We start from the raw sequence: 21,289 nt of genomic DNA, 5'->3' as shown, positions 1-21,289 counted from the left end.
CTAGCCTATATAATAAAAGCCTAAGCGACCATTATGGCAGAACAACCAGAATGACCGGTGGCTAAGATGCACACTGACCACCAGGGGGAAGAAGCTCAATGCAGGAGCTGCCCCCTGGTGGTCAGTGCACTCCTACAGGGGGAACACCACTCAGCCAGAAGCCAGGCTCACGGCTGGCGAGCGCAGCTGCCACGGAGGAGCTTCTCCTGACTCTGTAGCAGCAGGCGCAGCAGGCCGACATGAGTGCAAGCAGTGCCCAGCCTCAATTTGGGCTCCTCCCTGGCTGCCTGACACTTGGCACACTGCCACCTCCCTCAGGGGATGTTCGACTGACAGTTTAAGCAGTCCGACATCCCACGAGGGGTCCTGGACTGGGAGAGGGATCCGGACTGTGAAATGTTGCAGGCCTGGCTGAGGGATGCCCCCCCTCCCCCCCCCCCCCCCCCCCGCCAAGTGCATGAATTTCATGTACTGGGCCTGTAGTAATTTAGTAATTGACAAGAGAGCAAGACTAGCTACTCTTTGTCAGACAACTCCATATCGCTTGAAGGGGAAGTCACATGAGTCAAATCTGTGTGTACAACTCTCCTGGGTGTCACTATTATATGTCACTATTATATAGAGCAAGTCATTACCATCCATGGATCCAGAGCTGACCTCCCAGCTTCAATGCAGAATAGGACCAATGCCATAAAACTGCATACTCCTGTTTCCCTATGCCTCAGCCATCCATTATGACCTGAGTCTCTACCTCACAACTTTTCTCCGCCTCCCCTAATCTGACCCAGTTCCTAATTCCTTCCTCCTAAACTATGATCCTTTGTTCTTTGGAACTTAACATGAATGATAAGAAAAATTTCTGACATACTGAAACTTTCCAGAATGTTTGCTTTATCTCTACCTCTTTGCCCTTAAATAAACTTGAGCATACCCTTAATTCTCCATTTCCTTTGTGGCCATCTCATTCTGGTGGTGTTTAATTCGTTTTAATTTATACCACAATTCCATAAGAGACAAATAGCTGTCATCTTTTACACTATTATAACTATTAGATAATCAAGTCCTTCCTACTTTCCAAAGCTAAAAAGTATTTTTGTTTCTTTGTTATAGTACCACTCAGATAAACCACCTACTCATCTTCCGTTCCCATAATGTGCCATCCTGTAACTGACTCTTATTCATTCAATGAAAAGTTAGCTCTTGACTCAAAGTTTTAATTTTCCACAATTGCTATTATAATTCATAGCAACATCAATATCCACATAGTTATTTGAGACACTTAATTGTTTTGTCTCCTCTTTCTTCTCTCTAATAAAATTTTTACAAATGTCCTACATTTATCTTCTCTCATAGCAATGCTATAGACAATTATAATTATCAAAAACATGACCTCATCGTCAAAATTTAAAATAAGAAAACCCTGGTCTTAAACAAACAACAGAAACACCTTACTTTTAGTTTGTATTTTGAAGTACTTTCAGTTAAACTTTTCTACCACTTCTTTCACATTACATTCCCCCACCCATTAATTCTAGCATTTGTTCATAGTCCATTATCCATTTCCTCACTTTTCCTTATTTACTGAGTAGCTTAGAGACTATGGGGCATCTGTATATTACTCTTGGGTAAATTTTCTGGGATCCACACCCTACCTTCTCCTCATCCTTCTATGTTTTCCTTCTAAAATCCAAAGTCTGAATGGACTTAAAAGAAACAAGAATATGTCACTCCAAAATATGCCTCTTTGGCATTTTGATTACTTTGAATTAAAGGCACTTAAGGACACTCCAACAATTCTTTTTTCCTTTCTTTCTTTTTCTCAAAGCAGAAGATAAAACTTCCATGGAAATAGTACCTTCCCTATGCCCAGAGGTAGGGAGACATTCTTATTACCAAGGCCAAGGGATTTGGGGCCCAGTCATCTATACAAAAATCCTTATTAAACTAACCCTTATTTTTCTAGTTATTTCTGCACCATTTATTACTACTCCTCACCTAAACCCCTTCACAAATTTATTGTTTCTTTGCCTAAAATGTATAAAGGCTTCCTGCTCTGGTAACTTTGCCAGGGCATAACTTTTAGTAAGCTTTTCTCCTATTAATCTGTCTTGTGTCAGTTTAATTCTTATGTCTAGCTGGAGAACTTAACATGGTAGAGCAGAAATGTTTTCCCTCCCACACAAACTCAAGACATCCCTTCCCAAGGCCTTTGACCAAGCAGCTGAATCACATTCAAGCAAACCCCCTAGTCTTACCTACTGTTCAATATCTCAAAATTCAAATATGTGATCATTTTACTATTCCAAAAATACACTCATTTTTCTAATTTCTGAGAAAATTGTTTCTTCTTTTTTCGAATACCTGTTATCCTACCCTTTTCTGCCATCTCAGCTGATGAGCTTATCTCACACATGACTGAGAAAAGAGAAATCATTAGAGGCTAAATCTTCTATCTTTTACCTATAAAAACGATTCAGTCAAGGCCATCAGTGACTTCCAAGTTGCCAAATTCAGTGTTCTCCTTTCTACTTACACATTGCACATTACACAAATGCAGTTTCAATACTCTTGACCTATCGCTCCTGTAAACATTTCTTTGCTCTTGAGATTTGTACTGCCAGTCTCTCCTTGTGCTAATCTGCATTTTTTACTTCTCTTTTTATAAACTATACATATTGAAATTCCCTAGGGTTCTGTGCAATATCACTTCACGGTTTCCAGTGTCGTCATAGCACATACTTCATAAATTTTTCCCTGTACAATTTCCTTGTTTAATATTTGTGCCCATAATGTCAGACACTAGTATTGTATGTACTTCACTTAAGGTGATTCTCATCTTTTTATATATTCCAGTCACTTTGTCTCTATTACATTACATCACACAGGGCATTACACATAGAAGATAAATTTGCTTGTTAAATGAAGGAATACAGAACTACTGTGACCTTATTACAACAGTAATATTTATTTCTCCCTGGATAAAGGCATAGATAAGAGGTCAATGACTTGCCGCATCCTCTATTTTTTCACAATTTTTAGAAACAACAGGTTTTTAGCTGCTTCTTTCTCTCACTGAAAGTAATTATATCCTGCTATCGCATTCTTCTTCCTACTTGAATGTTATTAACTGGTAGCTTTCTGTTCTCTTCTTGAGAGATTGTACCAATGCTTAAGCTAAAGACAACTTTACCTGTTTGCTAGCAGTGGAAGGCTCTGCTCCAAGAGAGAGCCTGCTTTTGCTTTGGTGCCTACAGGGCATCTGACATCATTCATTGTGATCAGGCTGCTTTCTACCGTACTAGTCATGGTACATGCTGCATAGTGCAGGTTAAGTTCCTAACAGATCTGCATGAATTCTCAACATTATCCTATATCTCAACTACATATTCCTTCAGGGAATTGAGCAGTATACCTTCTCCCACTTGAATACTTCAATTAAATTCCCTAGATACCTGTATAGGAATATGCCTTAAAATATACAGTATGTAGTGTGTGGCTGGTTATAGGGATTACCTGAAGTATAGTTAAATATCATTTTATGTATCAACAATTGAAATATTGGCCTAGTTCACCTACTACTTTCTATTTGTTAAAGCAGGAGCTTCCTTTTTTCTGTATCTCTGCTGTCACTATGAAATACACTGTGGAGTCAGACATAAATAAATTGGAATTAATTTTATTTAATTTCTAATTTTATATTCTGGAAGTTGAAGCTTTTAGACATTATACCAGCCATGGGCAAACTACGGCCCGTGGGCCGGATCCGGCCCGTTTAAAATGAATAAAACTAAAAAAAAAAGACCATACCCTTTTATGTAATGATGTTTACTTTGAATTTATATTAGTTCACACAAACACTCCATCCATGTTTTTGTTCCGGCTCTCCGGTCCAGTTTAAGAACCCATTGTGGCCCTCGAGTCAAAAAGTTTGCCCACCCCTGCATTATACTCTATCAACACTAATAAAAGAGAAAAATGGTAATTGGCGTACGAGCTACCCTTTTCATTGGCTAATCAGGGCTATATGCAAATTAACTGCCAACTAAGATTGGCAGTTAACTGCCAACAAGATGGCAGTTAATTTGCATACGTAGGCACAATGCAGGGAGGCGAAAGGGAAAGCAGGAAGAAGCCCCCTGCCACTGACAGTGATCAGAAACCCAGGGGGGAGCTAAGAGCTGGGGGGCAGGGCCTGCCCCCCAGCCATGATCGGAGAATCAGGTGCCTTTTCCGCCCTGGCCAGTGATAGCAGGAAGTAGGGGTGGAGCCAGCGATGGGAGCTGGGCACGGTTGAAGCTGGCAGTCCCAGGAGCTAGGGGTCCCTTGCCTGGGCCTAAAGCGAAGCCCACGATCGCGGGGCCGCTGCAGCTGCAAGTCCCCGCTGCCCGGGCCGGACGCCTAGGCCAGAGGCGTCAGGCCTGGGCAAGGGGCCGATCCTGTGATTGGAGGGTGATGGGGGTCAACGCCTGAGGGCTCCCAGTATGTGAGAGGGGGCAGGCTGGGCTGAGGGACACTCCCCCCACACATGTTCGTTTTAGATATATAGCATCCAGAGTAAGAAATGAGAGTACATGCTAGGTGGCATTGACCAAGTCACCTTAAATATTTTTTATGAAGAAAACCAATACTTAAAGGGAGCCAGTGCAATAAATCCATTAAAAATATGTTGGTCACAATCCTGGCCGAGCTCGGTTGGTTAGAGTGTTGTCCCGATATGCCAAGGTTGTGGGTTTGATCCCCGGTTATGGCACGTACAATACGCAACCAATGGGGGCCTAAATAAGTGAACAACAAATCCATGTCTCTCTCTTGTTCTCTCTCAAGTCAGTAAATTAAAAATAAAAAAAAGATGTTCCTAAATATCTCACTTGACAGATATTATGATTTTGAAATGATTAAAACACTATGTGGAATATAGAATTAGTTCTCTATTTTTTTAACTCCCCCTATACTAAAATATTTGAATTTCCTGAACTCTCTATGCTTTCTCTTGACTATATCTTGCACATTAAACTTCTAAAACCAGCACCATTATTCTCTCTCTACGTCCTATTTATTGGCCTACCTATCTGCTTCCAGAAGACTTTGTAACTCCAAATTTACTTGCACTTACTCCCTCCTAAATGCTCTGAAAGCTCTCAATGACAATTTCTATTATAAAATGGTCATCTGTTAACCTACATATATGTTCCAATAGATCATAAAGCTTTTAGAGACAGTGTTCTTCTGTTCCCGGTGTGATTGTAAAGGTTATTTGAACCTATGTTAAAAAGTAATTTCAGGTTTTTTAATATCATTTAAATATCAGTTATATTTCATTATACTCAAAGTACTATATTGCTGATTACTTGTCTGCTGGACCCCAGAAGATCCAGGGGTCCCCAAAGGTGTGGATGGAGTCAGCGAAGAAGGAAGGACACGGAGGCAGCGTTCAGTTGATCAGCATAGTTGGGTTCTCTTGTCAGGGTCTCCAGCCAGGTTCCGTAGCCAGTTCTCCAGCCAAGTTCTGTCTAGGATCTCCAGCCAGGTTCTGTAGCCATGTTCTCTCGCTAGGTTCTCCAGCCAGGTTCGGTCGCCAGGTTCTAGTCAGGTTCTCTTGCCATGTTCTATCCAGGTTCTGTAGCCAGGTTCTGTCTCTAGGTTCTTCAGCCAGGTTCTGTCTCTAGGTTCTGTCTCTAGGTTCTGTGGCCAGTTTCTGTCCAGGATCTTTTACCATATTCTCTCCAGCGAAGTTCTTCTGTCTCTAGGTTCTGTGTAGGTTCTGTGTCTAGGTTCTGTGTCCTGTTGTCTTGTTACATCTGTATTTATACCAGTTGATTCCAATCCTATCAATCTCTATTTCAAAGGTTAGGGCGTTTCTTATCTCCATTCCAAGGAGTAAAGATTATGTAGCTTAAGCATGATTATTCGTAGTTAAAGTGATTAATTACCCGCCTGGCACTTAGTTGAGGGGTTTTATTCCCTCCCTAACTTCAGGGGAAAATCCCTACCTGGGGAAACAACCTTTCTCAGAGAGGTGACCTTGGCTAAAACACATAGTGCCAAGAAGGTGAGCAAACATATCAAGAACAGTATGCCATATATGCCAGGTCCCTTGAAACAGCAAGGATGGACCGGCTCCCGGCACTTGTCTTTTGTACTTAAGTGTGTTGACCTGTTAAGTATATCCAACTTTTTTTATAGACTTAAGAAAATTAAAAGATAAAGAAACTTTTATTCTATCCCACCCCAGATTGTTAAATCAATTATTGCTTTGAGACACAGTTTATTTTATAGTAAAAAAAAAAAAAAATGTTAATGACTCAGGACAAAATTAAAGATGTCCTCCACCCAGGAAATGGCTAGCATCACCATTACCCCTACTACTCCTACCTGCAATTTATAACCAATATTCTGCAGCAAATAGCATGGGAGGGGGAATCTTGGGTGAACTTGGATGTTCTGCAACAGGGGAGACATTTAGATGAAGTAATATGCTTTATTAGAATTTATGACATTCATCGCACTTCCCTTGCTAGGAATCCACCCCAACTCCTCAGCCATTCTAATTCCTACTCTTTGAGGAAACATCAACACAAGTCATTTGACTTTGTATGTGGTAAAACTCAATCATGTTTTTATTTTTTTCATAAGATATTATTAACAAAATAATAGGACTTTTAAAATGTCAGATGTTAATAGTAGGCTTTATAGATTGAGATTTCAAAGCAAAAATTTATATATAATGACTTGTTTGCCTTTAGGAATGCTATATCTATTTTTGTCTAATTTTTGCTAAAAATTCAAATGTGAAAAGCTGCAGAAGAAAATATTAGAAGATAAGTTATATACTACTGGTATCTGGAGAGAAGTCATGATAATAATTATGATATTATTATTATGGCTTTATGCCTCACAATCTCTAAACAAGTATTGCTGTAGGGAATAAAAGACCCATTTGGGATGGCAAACATCTTTCAGTAGAGAATAGAACAAAAAGCATGCAACCATTCAATGGGCTAATTACACTTAAACGAAGCTACTGTTAATAATTAAAGGGCATTAAGATCGAGAATAAACTGAGAATTATTATTCTTTCTGCTATTAATAACTAATTAAAATAGCAAAAAATCTTGTTCAAGTACTGAAAATAATAAGTTGTTGGAGGAGAAGGGAAGATGCCAACAACAATAACAAAAAAGATAATAATGCTTGTGGATTAAAGTGGTGTGAGAGTAGGTTTTTTCTTCTTTTTTATTAAATCCCAATGTTTTCCAGTTTATATAAATGCAAATGAGAACTTTTTAATAAGTAAAAAACAATATCATTAATAGTTTAAATTATATAATACAAAAATTTTAGAAATATCATTTTTCAAAGTACACTGAAAGGCACCTGCCTCTAGGAATTTTATATATAACTAGAGGCCTGGTTCACAAAAATTTGTGCACTCAGGGGGGAGAGGGGTTCCCTCAGCCCAGCCTATGCCCTCTCGCAGTCTGGGACCCCTCGGGAGATAACAACCTGCTGGCTTAGGCCTGCTACCGGGTGGCAGAGGGCAGGCCCGATCCCTAGGTGTAGCCCCTGGTCAGGCTCAGAGCAGGGCCGACTGGGGAGTTGGGGCGCCGCCCCCTGTCATGCACAGAGCAGGGTGGATCGGGAGGTTGTGATGCCACCCTCAGTCATGCTCAGGGTAGGGCTAATTGGGGAGTTTGGGCACCGGCCCCTGTCACACTCAAGGCAGGGTCGATGGGGAGGTTGTGGCGCCACCCCCTGTCACGCACAGAGCAGGGCCCATCAGGGGGGTTGGGGCTCCATACCCTGTCACGAACAGAGCAGGGTCGATCAGGGGTGTGGGGAGCTCCCCCTTGTCACGCAGAGAGCAGGACCCATCAGGGGGTTGGGGAGCTCCACCCTGTCACGCACACAGCAGGGATGATCAAGGGGTTGAGGAGCTCCCCCCTGTCACTCACAGAGTAGGGCCGATAGGGGAGTTGGGGCACCACCCCCTGTCACACTCAGGGCAGGGCCGATGGGGAGGTTATGGCTGTACCCCATCACACACAGAGCAGGGCCCGTGGGGGGGGGGTTGGGGGGCCGCACCCTGTCACACATAGAGCAGGGCTGATCAGGGGGTTGGGGCGCCACACGCTGTCACACACAAAGCCACAGGGCGATCAGGGGATTGGGGAGCTCCCCCCTATCAGGCACAGAGCAGGGCTGATCAGGGGATTGGGGCACCTTCCCCTGTCACGAACAGAGCAGGGCGGATAGGGAGGTTGTGGCCCCACCCCCTGTCACACACAGAGCCGCAGGGCAATCAGGGGGTTTGGGTGCTGCCCCCTGTCACGCTGATCCTGGTGCTGGGAGGCCTAGCAGCTCAGCTGATCCGGGTGCTGGGAGGCATATTACCCTTTTACTATATAGGATAGAGTACTGGTGCACAGGTGGGGGCTGGCTGGTTTGCCCTAAAGGGTGTCCTGGATCAGGGTGGGGGTCCCCACTGGGGTGCCTGGCCAGCCTGGGTGAGGGGATGATGGCTGTTTGCAGCTGGTCACACCCCCTTCAGGGTGGGGGTCCCCACTGGGGTACCTGGCCAGCCTGGATGAGGGGATGATGGCTGTTTACAACTGGTCACACACGCTTTAGGGTGGGGGTCCCCACTGGGGTGACTGGCCAGTCTGGGTGAGGGGCTGAGGGCTGTTTTCAGGCTGGCAGGTGACTGAAGCTCCCAACCGCTCCTTTTTTTCTTTTTTTTTATTCTGGGCCAGCTTTAGCTCTGAGGCTTGGCTCCAGCTCTGAGGCCTGGGCTGCTGAAAGCAGGTATATGGTTTGTTTGGGTTCTATAATCAAAACACTGTTTCAACTCCAGCTCTGAGATCCCGACTGGCTGAAAGCAGGTTTCTGGGGTTTTGTTTAGCTTCTATATTTGTAACAATTTTTCAAACTGCAAGCTCAGAGGCCGGCAGCGGCAGGAGGGGAACATTGGAGTCCTCCGTCACTGAAGCAAGCAAGCTTCATGTTCGCTTCAAGCTGCCTGGCTGCTGGCCGCCATCTTGGAGGGCATTTAATTTGCATATTGCCCTGATTAGCCAATGGGAAGGGTAGCGGAGGTATGGCTAATTACCATGTTTCTCTTTAATTAGATAGGATTTATATATACATATATTCACAAGAGTTCACCTGATCCCCTCTAAAAAAATATAAACATAAACTTTAGAAAAATAAATGAAGATAACCCCATGATAATATGAATACATAGTATTATTCATGCTGGGATTTGTTTTGTTAAGTCACATTTGTCTGCTTCAGACAAACAAGGGATGTGATTCATTTCATCTCAGTGTTGCACAGCAAATAATGTCTCTTACATACAGATACCATGGTCTTTAAGTATCTCCCTTTTTGTCTCTTTTTTTCTTCTTTTCCATATTTCCCCTTTTCTACCTCTTTTTTCACATTTACATTACTAATTTGTGAGAGTAAAGTGCATTTTTGAACAGGTAAATACTTTTGCCACAAATTATTCATCATACTTCATCTATATCCCAATTCTGTATATTTTGGGGAATTGGCATATGTTTCTTATTCCTCTGGTTCCAATACCATGCTACAGTACTGTGCAGTACATGACTCTTCTATGTCTTTCAATAAAACTATTGATTGGATAAATGAGTATGCATCCAAAGCAATGACCTATTTTCTTTGTGAAACTTTTATCATTGTATTACTTTTCTTTTGCTGGTCTAGCAATCTCCAAAAAAAATGGAGCAGCTTAAAACAACACAAATGTCTTATCTTAAAGAGCTTGAACCAGAAGTTAAACACAGTATCACAGGGGCTAAAATCAAGTTGTTAGTAAGGCCAACCTTATTACTAGAGGGTTTGGGAGTGAACCTACTTCTAGACTCACTCAAGTAGTTGGAAAACTCCAGTTGCTGGCAGTTGTGGGACTTAAGTTTCTGTTTCCCAGATGGCTATCTGTAAATATTTCTCTCTTTTCTGTGTCCAGCATGGCTAGAGAGTGGTCCGGTTCCTGAGTAGGGGCTGCTGGGGATTGAGAAAATGAAAGTAAGAGACAGACACAGAGATAGAAGGAAAAAGCTGGGGCTGGGTGGGACAGCTGTCCTCTGATGGAGAGACAGTGATCCAGAGCCAATAAAGTGTGTTTATTTTATAAAGCAGAAAACAGGAAGTTTTACTAAAGCCCAAGACAAAGGAGATTATGTGCATTCTTTTTTTTAAAAAAATATATATTTTATTGAATTTTTACAGAGAGGAAAGGAGAGGGATAGAGAATTAGAAACATTGATAAGAGAGAAACATTGATCAGCTGTCTCCTGCATGCTCCCTACTGGGGACGTGCCCACAACCAAGGTACATACCCTTGACCAGAATTGAACCTGGGACCCTTGAGTCTGCAGGCCGACACTCTATCCACCAAGCCAAACCAGCTAGGGCAATTACATGCATTCTTGTCAGTTCTTTGTAATTGTCACTTCTGGGTGGGCCTGGATAATCATGTTTCTTCCTGGTGCTTGGCTGGATTTAGATAATGAAACCCACCCACTGGCACCTGAGCTGAAGGTCAGGCTGACAACACACCTGCCACCAACAAGGTGTGTTTCCAGGATGTGGCTCTGCCAAGGCCACTGGATTCAGCTGACAATAATTAAAGAAATGCTCATGTGCCTTCCCAGGCGCTCTCTACAGCTATCAGTTTGCAGCTGTTCTTAGCTCACAGAGGCCTCTCTTCTGTCTTGCGTTAAGACTCCATCTCAGAGCCAGCAACAGAGCATTGAATCCTCTGGTTCGACCCCTTCTCTCATCTGCTTGAGAATTAAGGTTATATACTTTTAATGACTATCTGTTTATTTTACCCTGCTTAGACAATCCAATGTAATTTCTCTATTTTAAGGTCTGTAAACTTAATTATATCTGAAAAGTATCTTTTGCCATGTAATGTAACATATTTACAGATTTCAGAGTTTAGGTCATGGATATTTTTGTGATACTATTCTGCCAACCATTCCCATGCTTTCTTAACTACCTATTTGATTATGTGATAGATGTCAAAATAATAAATAGCTCAAAATCTGTGTTTCAGAATATTTGAAACAAAGCCAAAATTATCCTTGAAATCCTGGAAGGAACTTCTTTGCTCCTCAAATATTTCATTTGCTGGTAAATTTCACTAAACATTCATATACATTAAAATGATCAAATTAGTGCTTCACAGTCACTTTCTAAAGTCACATGAGCATATCCTTTTGACCATCACTTCCTCATTATCCTCAATGTAACGTGGTAGGAATAGGCCACAGGAGAGTGGGAATAATCATGCTCAGGTATCCAAATGGTGCACAAACAAGAATTAATATTCATTAGAGAGGGGATGAAACGCCTTGTGAAGGTGAGGTCTTAATAAATTGTGAATCAACTTCTAGTTACCTAGCAAGATTATCAGTAGTCAGTTGATACATAATTATTGTAGTCTGTGGCTTGGTTTGCATACATTAAAGTTGATAAACATACATTTGTAAGCATAAGAGATTAGTATAAAGCTTCTAATTTCAGGAGTTTATGTTTAGTAAATTTAATTTTAATAACAATGTATTACATTTATACAGTGCCTATAGTTCAAAAAGTTTTTTCTTTATATTAACAAATATAATTCTCACACTCCTGTAAAGTTGTCATGACGACATGTATAATTTCTATTCATTGGCAGATTAGCATGTGGGCATGCTCTTAAACTGGATCTTTTAATTTTTTGTTCAGTTTCTATGTTTTGGGGGTGTTTTTGTGTGTGTGATGGTAAAAATGTCACTTAAAGAGAAGATATAAGACTGGATAAGACTATCTATGAGATAAAGATTATATACAATCCTCCTGATCTCGAAAGAATGGAGCAAATGAATTCCTGAAACTTTCTCCCTCTAACTCCAGTCCTCCAAGCAGAGTGGAAGGGAGACCAAGTATATTTTAAATAAGATGATGGTTACTTCAAACTTCAGTTTCAACACCAAAAAAGTTTAGTTGTTTTATTTTAAGATGATGTTAATTTATTTGATGCCTATATCCATTTAAATTCACCACAAAAACAGTTAAAATAATTAAAGTCAATAATACACTCAAGGGTAAACATTTATCAGTCACTGTATTTTATACTTATGAATATGAGTTATTACTTATTTAATATCAGAGGCATGAGGTAGAATTTCCATGAATTATAGCTACTGAAACTCTAGAAATTCTAATCATTCTTGTTATTTGTCAACCACAAGCATGAAAGCGAAGTCAGATTTAAAAAAAAAAAAAAATACCGAGAGCTTTGGAGAACACTTCTCTAAAACAGAAGTTAAACATCGATCCAAATCTAAATCTTTAAATAATTTGTCAATTGTATATTTAATTTTATTTTTAAAAATTAATCTCCTGTGTCAACTAAATATTTAAATGATTTAAATTGCATAAATGACTGTCTCAACATTCCACTAATATTGAAAATTGCACATGATAATTATCTCCTATTGTATATTTGCTTACTAACTCTCAATATTTGAATTCTGATTGATATTAAACATGCATCCTGTTATAATTTACTAGATCTTGTCAATAACAATGACTCATGGTAGTCCAGAAAACACTGCCCAGAGAAAATACTGCACATAGTCTTGTTTATTTCAAGGAAATTTCTGTAATACAGAACAAAATTAAATTAGAAGACCAGCCAAATTTTAAAGAAAATACTACTTAGTTTTGTGAATTGCATTCTTTTTTTTTAAAATATATTTCTTTATTGATTTCAGAGAGGAAGGGAGAAGGAGAGAGAGATAGAAACATCAATGATGAGAGAGAATCATTGATTGGCTGCCTCTTGCACACCCCCTACTGGGCATTTGCCCTCGGCCGGAATCCAATCTGGGACCCTTCAGTCTGCAGGCTGATGCTCTACCCACTGAGCCAAGCCAGCTAGGGCAGTGAACTGCATTCTTGAGTGGTGTAAGTGAAATGGTTACCGAGGGTGAAGCAAATACAATAAATTGGGAAGGTTGTCTTAGTCTTTACCAAATGTTTTTCATCATTAAATACTGACCTAATCTAAGAGTAAAGTTAATGAAATCTGGTGAAATCTAATACACTTGACCAAAATGGCTTTAATGTTTCACTCAGCTTGACAAAACTTTAGACAGGCTGCTTCCTAAAACTTGACCCCTTTCCTTAAAGCATTTACTGTAGAAAACTTGTAATTGTCAATCCTTTTTCTGCCCCTTAGATGTGTAAATTTTTGTAAAACAAAACAAAACAAAAACACTCTTGTTAGTGTTGTAACTCAGGACTGTATTTTTCAAGCACCTGGGAGGCATCTTTTTGAAATATAAATTTCCGGGAATGTAGCATCCCCATTTCCCAGTGTCTGTGGGAGGACAGCAAGCTCACTTCTTGGGATCATCTTAATCCATTTTGTAAAACTACCTTCTGTCATGAAGATAGAAGAAAGTTTATTTTTTTCTTTTTGGCTAAAGCCTATTAGCAAACACAGGGGACCTATGACCCTCCCTCCCTCCCCTAGTTCTTAAAAGCTCTCCTACCTTTTGCTTTAGCAGGGGACTAAAGCAAAAGTTTAGACTCAGTTCTGACCTTTCTCTCCTGTTGCACTAGGCTTGAATAAACTCTTCCTTGTCTGTTTAATTTTATCCAATTCAGTTTGTATTTGACATACACTAAGACAAAACTTATAAACATCAGAAAATCCAGAGGAAAAGCTCTCTTTAAGTTATAACATGTAGCATTAAAATTAGGTATAATAAAGCATTTTTATCTCATGATGAAGATTGAGCACATTTTAAGCATATATATTTGCCTTTCTATTTAACTGAAAATTGCACTAAAATGAAACGTTAAGATAACAGAAACAGAGAAACTACTACCAATGTAGGGAAGATAGTTACTGGGTCACAAGGGTGATGCTAGTAAACAAGTTGTGAGAAAATTCATCAAATTTCATGAAGAGTGTAGATGGAAGAGGAATGTGGAAAATTCTAATGCTGAAATTCCTAGAAAATACTTTGAGCATCTCTAGAGTATATGGTAGTGAATGCCTCAAGTAGAACACTGTTAGGCTCTGGGCTTCTATCAGAAATGCCTATAGAGCACTGAGCCCGGGAATTAGCATGTCTCCTAAGAGCAGTATTAAGCTATAATCTCTAAGTGTCAATTACAAAAGTGCTATTTATCATATTTCCCTGTGGGAGAAATGTGATAAATAACTTTCTCTTATAGACTGTACAAACTCAGTTTTCTGTAATTATTCATGCTCATGGGGATCTTTGTGCTCCAAAGTGTTCAGCTTTTAGATGTTGCCTTCTATGTAATTATGACCCATGCTTTCCATTTAACACCTCACATTGCTCCATCAAAAAAATCATGTACTTATTACACTTGCTCCCACAAAAATACTCTCTTGTTATCCAATATCAGTCCACATTTTTTTTTCTTTTTCAAAACTTAACTTGCCAGGGCAAATGCAAACTAAATATTAAAGGCTTAGTTCTTCTCTTTTTTCCTTAGAGCAATTGTTTTTAGAAAATTATAACATTGATTGATTTCTCTCATTGAAATGTATGTAAATATTTTTTAAGATCTAAATAATCCTCTGGCCAGCACCCAGAGATGTCTTTTTTAGGAACCCAGGAACCAGCTCAGAAATGTAATCATCAAGGAAGATACTGCCCCTGCCTTGCAGATTCTGTGGAAGGCTGGGGACATAGCTTAGGTGGGCCTCTCCCTTCAAGTTATAAAGCCACCTCTTGTCATTTAGTTATGGGAACATTATTTTTCCTTTGTACAAAGACAATTAACAAATTCAGATAGCTATCCCAATTACCAAGTGAATCTAGGATGAATATGTATGACAAATGGTGCTGTGAGTCCTCTTATTGGAGAACGAGTTGTTAATTATTTGAGAGCATGTGTGTAATGAATAGGTTGTGTCTGCTTGGCTATACAAAAGGGTGAGATTTCTTTCTAATGTTCCAGTCTCTTAGTGAATTGCCTGTAATATGCATCCCATTCTGCTTATTCAATAATAGGATTGTTTTATTTCTTTTCTATCTTTGCAGAGAGTTTTTCAGGGTTGGCAGACAATTTTTGTTATTTCCCCAGTAACACCTCCTCTGGATTTGTTTAAGGTTTTATTTCCTGGACAAAATGTTTCTTCATGCACATTATATAAAATTCAGAAAATGTCACCACTCAATACAGATAGCAAAATCCTTCATTGTCGGCATATGTGTATAGATTGAGAAACCATTGGTCGAGAAGAAGAAATTGGGAAGGACTCTTTTGCCAAGTGCTTATGAGATCATGGACTGAGTGAGTCACTAAATTTCAATCCATGTCCATGATCAGTGGTACAGGAAGAGACACATAAACAGTGAAAACAATTAGAACCTTCCTCTTAATTTTTCTTTTTTTTCTTATTGCCACTATTAGGAATGATGCTATGGCCTTACATTTCAAAATTCATGAAACTACCAAGGACCATTTGCTACCAGAGAGCTTAAGAGAATGAAGTCAAGGAGAGGGAAACAGTAGAGAAAGCAGAAGTAGCAAAAGAGATATTGAGAATTCTGATGACATCCTTGGGGTATGTCAGTCCAACTCATTAGACTGATAGACCCAGATTCTTTTAGCCATATTTGTAATGCTTTACCTTTTTATAAGGAAATACACTGTGATTTAATAACTAAAATTAATTTTAAATGTAATCGAAAACAATACATTGTGACCAGTATAAACTTTGGGTACTCTTATTTGCCTTTGCTTACCAATCTTATCTTTGTGACACAAAAAGACCCTGAAGTCAAAGCTCAGAACACTAAAACACTTAATTAGTGGGATAAGATTAACCCAAAACATTTGTATTAGATTATTTTGAAGAAATGCTTTCTATAATGCAAAATTAAAATATTGATATTAGTTTGCTTGTTTTTTTTTTACCTTTTAGCATTTTAAGAAACAATTACTTTCATTATAATTTTATAGTGACGTATTTATTTTTAAATGTGTACGTGTAAGTAATGAAAATCTCAAATATGCTGCTTAAATAGAGATATCAAGGGACATTTTATCTGGTCCTCAGTACAAACAAATCTTCTCTTAATGATAAAGCCTTGTCTTTGAGATCAAAGTCAGTCTTCCACAATTAAAGAATAGATATTATAGTGCAATTTACAAGTCATTTTTAAGTTAAAAATATTTGAGTAATATGTCCTTCCTTCTCTTTCTAAATGCATTGGCCATATTTTTAATGCTTGTTTTCTCCAGTTTATAATCTAAATTGCAGAGATCCTACATTTTTCTTTTTTACATTTATGAAACAAGTTGAGAAACAATTCTCATCCTGTTACATTTGCTCTGTAAAAGGCAAAAAGTGCCCAGCCAGCATGGCTCAGTGGTTGAGCATCAACCTATGAGCCAGGAGGTCATGGTTCTATTCCCAATCAGGCACATGCCCAGATTGTAGGCTCAATCCCCAGTGGGGGGCCTGCAGGAGGCAGCCAATCACTGGCTCTCTCTCATCATTGACATTTTTATCTCTCTCCCTCTCCTTTCCTCTCTGAAATTAAAAAAAAAAAAAGGGGGGGGGGGGCAAAAGTGTAAGATCCAAATTGGTGCAGAGTAAGTGGAAGCTACATTCATCTCCTCTCTGGATTAAACTAGAATAACACTAAGTTATAGACCAATTATCCTGAATAACCAACTGAAGACTAGCTGAAGAGATGTCTTATGCCCAAGGATTTACAGAAGAAGCCAAATTGAGACTGGTAGGAAGGGCAGCGATCTGAAAAGGGCTGGCCCCACTCCAATGAGTAGAGATTGAGGTTCTGGAGGGATATCTCAGCTGCAGGAGCTTCCCCCTGAGAAGTGTGGGGTCTCAACACCAAGCTGGGCTCCTCAGCCCAGAGCATCAGAGCCAGGAAGAAGTACCCACTCACATAAGATCAGTCTGTGAAAAACAGTATGAGTTCTGACTGCCAGGGAGAGACAGGAGTCCATTAGAGACAAAGGCACCCTCTTAAAGGGCCAATGTACAAAATTTTGTTCACAGCCACTCACCCTGGGTGAAGAAGACTAGAGTCATGTGAGGAGAGTCTGAAGTTTGTGGCTCTAGGGAGAGAGCTGAACAGACTGTCACCAAGCTCCCTGTGTGAGTCATTCTCCCATACCACAGATCCATCTTTCCTAGATGGATCATTACTCTCATGCGTAAACAGCCTGGGGAAAGCAATAGCTACGCCCTCTGGACTCCCTTTCACCCCATCCTGTGTAGCTTACACCCTGATGAGGAGTCAGCTGTCTTGGCCAAGGTGTAGAGGTCTGGACAGACTCACGGGTTGTCAGTGACTGAGCTGTGTGGCTTTGAGGTGGGAGCCACCACCACCCCCTACCCCCCCACCCCCCCGCACTACCCTATGAACCTGACTGGCACTTCCCCCTCACAGAAGATCCACTAGCTCCACCCACAGGACTTCCAACAGCCCTACTACCTGACTCCTAGTGGCTCCACCCTGCCAAGGTTGGGGCAAAACATGGGTCAGAGTAAGTTTTTTTTTGTTTCTAGGGCAAGGGCCACATCCCCCACTTTCCCAGAAGCCTGACTGACACGCCCCAATCACAAGAGATCCACTATCCCCATCCTCCTGACTGTCTATGGCCACACCTTACTGAGCTTCATTTCCTCCAGGCAGAACCTGGGACAAACTGAGTTTTGTGGCTCTGGGACTGAGCCCATTTTTTCTTAGCATGCCCAACTAGAGTAGAGTCCCCCCTGCATGAGGCCAAATATTGGTCTGTATGGGCCGGATAAACTCTGCTGGCCCTGATAAACCCTGAGAAACTGCCCCAATACAAAAGTGTGTGAGCACCCAGAGGAAGACAGCTAGCCTTGATATACCCAGGAACTTTTGCTGAGTGGCTTTAAACCCAGCACTGGGACAGAGTTTGCACATTTACCAACCTGATGGACACCACATGCCCCTACTTGGTGACTCACTGAGAATATACCACATGCAACTCAAGTCCCACAAGAGGCTCTTTCAGAGCTTGAGCCTAATAGGCAGCCAACAGGGGGAGGCAGGCAGAGGCAGATCTCAGCATGCTTTGGAACTTTTGCTGACCTGCCCCTGGCCAAATGCTGGTAAAAGCCAACCTTGGTGCCTAGCTCAATCCTTCCCATGAACACCCAAGCCCAGCAGAGGAAACCACAAACTCTGGATCACTTGTAGCTCTCACTGAATGGGAGAACATATTTGCCAATGATACATCAAATAAGTGTTTAATATCCAAAACTTATAAAGAACTTACAAAACTCAACACACACACACACAAAAACCCAATTAAAAAATAGGCAATAGTCCTGAATAGACACTTCTCAAAAGAGGATATACAGATGGCCATTAGGCATGTGAAAAGATGCTCAAAGTCACTAATCATCAGAGAAATCACCTCATACATTCAGAATGGCTATCATCGATAAATCAACCAACAAGAGTTGGGAAAGATGTGGAAAAAAAGGAACCGTGGTGCACTGTTGGTGGACATGCAGATTGGCACAATCACTATGGAAAAAAGTATGGAGGCTCTGGCAGGTAGTTAAGTTGGGTGGAGCATTATCCCAAACTCAAGTTTGTGGATTCAATCCCTGATCAGCGCACATAAAAGTATCAGCCGATGAATGTATAAATAAGTGAAACAACAAGTTGATATTTCTTTCTCTCTCTCCCTCCCTCTCTCCTCCTCCTTCCTCTGGCTCTCTAAAAATCAATATTTAAAAAGAAAAACAATTAAAATTAAAGAAAACAGTATTGAGTTTCCTCAAAAATTTAAAAATGGGTCTGGCTGGTGTGGGTCAGTGTTTGGGTGTCAACCTGCAGGAAAAGGGGGGTCAGGGTTTGGTTCCTGATTGGGGCACATGCCCAGGTTGTGGGTTTGGTCCCCAATGAGGGACATGCAGGAGGCAGCTGATTGATGATTCTCTCTTATCATTAATGTTTCTATCACTCTCTCCCTCTCCCTTCCTTTCTGAAATCAATAAAATATTTAGGGAGAAAAACATTAAAAATGAAACTGCCTTATGACCCAGTGTTTCCACCTCTGGGAATACATCTAAAGAAACCCAAAATGATAATTTAAAAGAATATAGGGTGTCCCCCAAAAATGTATAGATCCTTTAACAGCTAATAGCTCAATTTTGAAAATGAAATGTATTTTAATAAACACTGCCTTTATAATTATTCAAAATGTATGTATTCATTTTTGGGATATCCTACATATGCACACCTATGCTTATTTCAGTGTTATTTATAGTAGCCAAGATTTGGACATAGCCCAAGTGCCTATCAGTAGATGGGTGGATAAAAAACTGAGGTATATTTACACAACCGAATACTATTTGGCCATAAATAAGAAGTGAATCTTACTCTTTGCAACAGCATGGATGGACCTGAAGAGCATTATGCTAAGTGAAATAAGCCAGTCAGAGAAAGACAAGTACCATGTAACCTCATTCATATGTGGAATCTAATAAACAAAATAAACTAACAAATAAAATAGGAACAGATTCATAGATAAAGAACAGACTGAAAACGGTCAAAGCAGAGGAAGGTGTAGCAGGGCTGGGTGAAAACGGGGAAGAGATTAAGGAAAAAAAGAAAAAAAAAGAACCTCATAGAGTCAAAGGTATGGTGATTCCAAGAGATAAAGGGGTTTCGAGGGAGAAAGAGGAGGGTATGTAAAGGGGATGAATTTTGATGGAAGGAGACAATGACTTTGTGTGGTGAATACACAGTACAATATAGAAATTATGTATTATAGAATTGTACACCTGAAACCTATATAATTTTATTAACCAAAATTCACCCCTAAGAAACTCAATGAAAAATTAAATTAAAATTATAAAAAAAATAATAAAATAAAAAACAATTTTATATTTTTCTCCCCCCAGATAAATATGGGGTAAAATCTCATTGTAATGATATAATATCCTATCTTCTCCCAAAGTGTTCCTATTTTATATACTTTAATAAAAAATATATCAGGTTTAAAATAACTTCACTATAATATTATAGACTGATATTCATATAAATCCATATGGATATATAATTCACATAATAAATTATAATACATTATATAAAATATGTCATATACATATCTTTTTTTTTTCTTTGGATCATCAAGAATCTATTCTGTCTACCACCCCAATTGGCTAGTGACAATATGGTTTTAGGAGTTGTAGCTAGTTCCAGAATGGGTCTGTTGAGTTAAGCCAGAGGTTGAAAAACTTTTCTGTGTGTAAAAGGCCAATCTACACTAATAAAAGAGAAAAATGGTAATTGGCGTACGATGATACCCTTTTCATTGGCTAATCAGGGCTATATGCAAATTAACTGCCAACTAAGATTGGCAGTTAACTGCCAACTAAGATTGGCAGTTAACTGCCAACAAGATGGCGGTTAATTTGCATATGTAGGCACAATGCAGGGAGGCGAAAGGGAAAGCAGGAAGAAGCCCCCTGCCACTGACAGTGATCGGAAACCCACGGGGGAGCTAAGAGCTGCCTTTATAATTATTCAAAATGTATGTATTCATTTTTGGGATATCCTACATATGCACGCCTATGCTTATTTCAGTGTTATTTATAGTAGCCAAGATTTGGACATAGCCCAAGTGCCTATCAGTAGATGGGTGGATAAAAAACTGAGGTATATTTACACAACCGAATATTATTTGGCCATAAAAAAGAAGTGAATCTTACTGGGGCCACCTTTGCCCTGCCCCCCAGCCATGATCGGAGAATCAGGTGCCTTTTCCACCCTGGCCAGTGATAGCAGGAAGTAGGTGTGGAGCCAGCAATGGGAGCTGGGCATGGTCGAAGCTGGCAGTCCCGGGAGCTAGGGGTCCCCGCTGCCTGGGCCGGACGCCTAAGCCAGAGGTGTCAGGCCTGGGCAAGGGGCCGATCCTGTGATTGTAGGGTGATGGGGGTCAATGCCTGAGGGCTTCCCAGTATGTGAGAGGGGGCAGGCTGGGCTGAGGGACACTCCCCCCCGCCCCCCCCACACACACCCAGTGCACGAATTTTGTGCACCGGGCCCCTAGTTAGTAAATATTTTAGGCTTTGCTAACCGAATGACAGAATGAAGGATATTATTTAGGTACTTATATAAAGAGAGAAGATACATTTACACATATTTTATATTGCCAAAATTAAAAACTTTATTTATGAAGCCTGAACTCTGAATTTTAT

The 21,289-nt window shown here is 40.2% G+C and overlaps 1 long non-coding RNA gene across 2 annotated transcripts in view; it reads left to right on the top strand.

Moving 5' to 3' along the window:
• The window catches only part of LOC132226386 (uncharacterized), a 969,091-nt gene that overhangs the window by 719,222 nt on the left and 228,580 nt on the right, over nucleotides 1-21,289 (top strand). Inside the window, exons 2-3 of one of the 2 annotated variants that reach the window (XR_009451042.1) lie at nucleotides 5,412-5,478; nucleotides 5,528-6,093. This is a non-coding gene — a long non-coding RNA (uncharacterized LOC132226386). Of the gene's footprint in view, nucleotides 1-5,411; nucleotides 5,479-5,527; nucleotides 6,094-21,289 lie in introns of those variants that run through there. The other variant, XR_009451041.1, reaches the window with a different exon arrangement.

The sequence above is a fragment of the Myotis daubentonii genome, chromosome 2 (genome assembly GCF_963259705.1).
Source record: "Myotis daubentonii chromosome 2, mMyoDau2.1, whole genome shotgun sequence".
Classification (NCBI taxonomy): domain Eukaryota; kingdom Metazoa; phylum Chordata; class Mammalia; order Chiroptera; family Vespertilionidae; genus Myotis; species Myotis daubentonii.
This window is presented reverse-complemented; position numbering and strand designations above follow the sequence as displayed.